Below are 3,763 nucleotides of genomic sequence, written 5' to 3' on the forward strand. Positions count from 1 at the left end.
TACCTTCATATCTGATACCTGTAGATAATCAGCTCTGTAGATTTAGCTATGAAGAGACAGAATCACTAGAGCTGTGTTCGAATTTCATACTAACATACTGTATATACTACATAATATATACTATCAGTTAATTTTAGTATACTGTAAACAAACAGTATCCTTTCAGTTGAGCATACTAGCTCTTCACCTGTCTACGGGAAGTTGATGTTGCTATGCAACCAATTTGCTAGCTAGTTAGCATAACAAATTACTAGTTGTTCTTAAATTCAATRTGGAGTGCCAGAGTGTGCTCGTAAATTCAGAGTGTTGTGCTCTCGGAGTGCACACTGGACGCTTGGGCCGAAGAGTAGGGTTGATCTGAGAGTTCTGACCTTACAARGGCAGTCAAGCACCCAAGCTAACATTGGCTAGCTAGCTAGCTAGCTACTAGACACAAATGAGACCACTCTGACCATTTTACTCGCCCTAGCAGAGCTGGTTAGGCAGTTATGTTATCCAGATAGTTGACTGTAACTGCTGCTGGCAACAATTTAATTACACTTTTTTGCCCCGTCTACTGACACCGGTCATATTCAACGGGGTAAATTCATTATTCTGCGCTCTGCGTACACTCACGACGAGAGTGAGCTCTAGGTACATACCTATAGATAGATAGCCAGTAGGAATTTACGAAAGACACTCCGATGTCCATTGAGAACGCACAACGACTATACATTTAGCTAAGCAGACAGGAAATAATCAAGTCAATAAACGTTGGTAGTTAGCCTATAGTTAATCTTGCCAAGTTTGATGTAATAAGGTACCAACTCACATTAGGTAGCTAGCTAACATACGGTTCATACTGCTGTAATGATATGCTATGTGGTTTGTAAGGACAGCGTAGCAAACAAATTGTAGCAAACATAACGTGTAAAGTAACTTATTGAAAAGTAATTACTTTATTACATTGCTAAACATTTGTCATAATTAGTTAAAGCGATGAATTTGTATCCGCTCTCGAAGTACTTCGACTAAATATTTTCCACCATTTCTTCAAAATCTGGAAAACAAATATGAAGCCACACCCATTCCTGAATAATTGCATTATGGGCTAAAGTATGGAAATAGTAAGTCAGTAAGTCAGTGACCTAGCCCTGTTCAGGTGTAGAGGCAGAGAATCCCAGTGAGAGAGGGGAACCGGCCAGGCAGAGACAGCGAAGGCGGTTCGTTGCTCCGCAGCTTTTCAGAGCCTTTTAACTATATCCATACTATGACTAATAAGCAACTATACGCACTCAAGTCATGTCACAAATAAGTACAGAGTTGCGGTTAGTTTGAGTATTCAAACACAGCTTAGATAATTTATTCTGTTAATTGCCCCTATGCAGCTTGTGTCTGGTCACAGTTCCAGGAAGGTGAGAAAAAAAATCACAACAGTTTACTTAAAATGAACTACAAATAGCAGTGTTGGGTGATTTGGAAAGCAATTGTTATCAATATAACGGGCACAAGGCAAGACCCAGAGGCAGATGTTTGAGTCTTGATATTTATTAACAGGAGGAGGTACAGAACGAGGCAGGCTCGGAGGTCAGGGCAGGCAGAATGTCAGCAGGCGGTACGAGTCCAGAAATAGGCACAGGCAAAAAGATGGACTAAGAAGAGAATAAAGGCAGGAGTAGGCGAAAAAAAACGCTGGTTGACTTGAAAAACTTAAAGAAAAACTGGCAAGAGAAGAACAGGAAACACAAGGGAAAATAAGCAACACCTGGGGGGGGTGAAGCAATCACAAACCAGGTAAAACGATAAAAAAAAAAAAAAAAAAAAAAAAAATCAAGTTTTATTTATAAGCCCTCGTACATCAGCTAATATCTCGAAGTGCTGTACAAGACACCCAGCCTAAAACCCAAAACAGCAAGCAATGCAGGTGTAGAAGCACGGTGGCTAGGAAAAACTCAGAAAGGCCAAACCTGAAAAACTAGAGAGGAACCAGGCTATGAGGAGTGGCCAGTCCTCTTCTGGCTGTGCTGGTGAGAGATTATAACAGAACTATGCCAAGCTTCAAAATGTTCATAAGTACAGCATGGTCAAATAATAATCATGATAATTTTCAGTTGGCTTTTCATAGCCGATCATCAAGAGTTGAAAAATCAGAGTCCCGGACAAGTGCGCGTCTCATAACCGCAGGCAGACACAGCTGAAACTGGAATAGCAGCAAGGCCAAGGTGACTGGGGACAGCAAGAGCCCTCACCCGGCAGCCCCGACGCACGGTCCCCAGGGCTCAGGTCCTCCGAGAGAGAGAGAAAAAATAGAGAGAAGAAGAATTAGAGAGACCAAGATTTTCAAAATGTTCATAAATGACCAGCATGGTCAAATAATAATCAGGAATAAATGTCAGGTGCTTTTCATAGCCGATCATTAAGAGTTGAAAACAGCAGGTCTGGGACAGGTCAGGAGGTGGGTCCATAACCGCAGGCAGAAACAGTTGAAACTGGAACAGCAGCAAGGCCAGGTGGACTGGGACAGCAAGGAGTCATCATGCCCGTAGTTGCCGGACGTATGGTCCTAGGCTCAGGTCCTCCGAGAGAGAGAAAGAAAGAGAAAGAGAGAATTAGAGAGAGCATACTTAATTCACACAGGACACTGGATAAGAAGGAGAATACTCCATATAACCAACTGACCCTAGCCCCCCGACACATAAAACTACTGCAGCATAAATACTGGAGGCTGAGACAGGAGGGGTCAGGAGACACTGTGGCCCCATCCGATGAAAACCCCCGGACAGGGCCAAACAGGAAGGATATAACCCCACCCACTTGCCAAAGCACAGCCCCCCACCACTAGAGGGATATCTTCAACCACCAACTTACAATCCTGAGACAAGGCCGAGTATAGCCACAAAAATCTCCACCACAGCACAAACCAAGGGGGGGCGCCAACCCAGACAGGAAGATCACGTCAGTAACTCAACCCACTCAAGTGACGCACCCCTCCTAGGGACGGCATGAAAGAGCACCAGTAAGCAGTGACTCAGCCCCTGTAATAGGGTTAGGGGCAGAGAATCCCAGTGGAGAGAGGGGAACCGGCCAGGCAGAGACAGCAAGGGCGGTTCTTGCCCAGAGCCTTGCCGTCACCTTCACACTTCCTGCCAGACTACACTCAATCATATGACCTACTGAAGAGATAAGTCTTCAGTAAAGACTTAAAGGTTGAGACCGAGTCTGCGTCTCTCACATGGGAGCAGACTATTCCATAAAATGGAGATCTATAGGAGAAAGCCCTGCCTCCCGCTGTTTGCTTAGAAATTCTAGGGACAATTAGGAGGCCTGCGTCTTTGGACCGTAGCGTACGTGTAGGTATGTACGGCAGGACCAACTCGGAAGATAGGTAGCGTAAGTAAGGTTAACAGTAAAACCTTAATCAGCCCTTGCCTTAACAGAAGCCAGTTAGGGAGGCTAGCACTGGAGTAATATGATCAAATATTCTGGTTCTAGTCAGGATTCTAGCAGCCGTATTTAGCACTAACTGAAGTTTATTTAGTGCTTTATCCGGGTAGCCGGAAAGTTAGAGCATTGCAGTAGTCTAACCTAGAAGTAACAAATGCATGGATTAATTTTTCTGCATCATTTTTGGACAGAAAATTTCAGATTTTTGCAATGTTACGTAGATGGAAAAAGCTGTCTTGAAACAGTCTTGATATGTTCGTCAAAAGAGAGATCAGGGTCAGAAGTAACGCCGAGGTCCTTCACAGTTTTATTTGAGACGACTTTACAACCATCAAGATTA

Source organism: Salvelinus sp. IW2-2015, unplaced genomic scaffold (assembly GCF_002910315.2).
Source record: "Salvelinus sp. IW2-2015 unplaced genomic scaffold, ASM291031v2 Un_scaffold1765, whole genome shotgun sequence".
Taxonomy (NCBI): Eukaryota; Metazoa; Chordata; class Actinopteri; order Salmoniformes; family Salmonidae; genus Salvelinus; species Salvelinus sp. IW2-2015.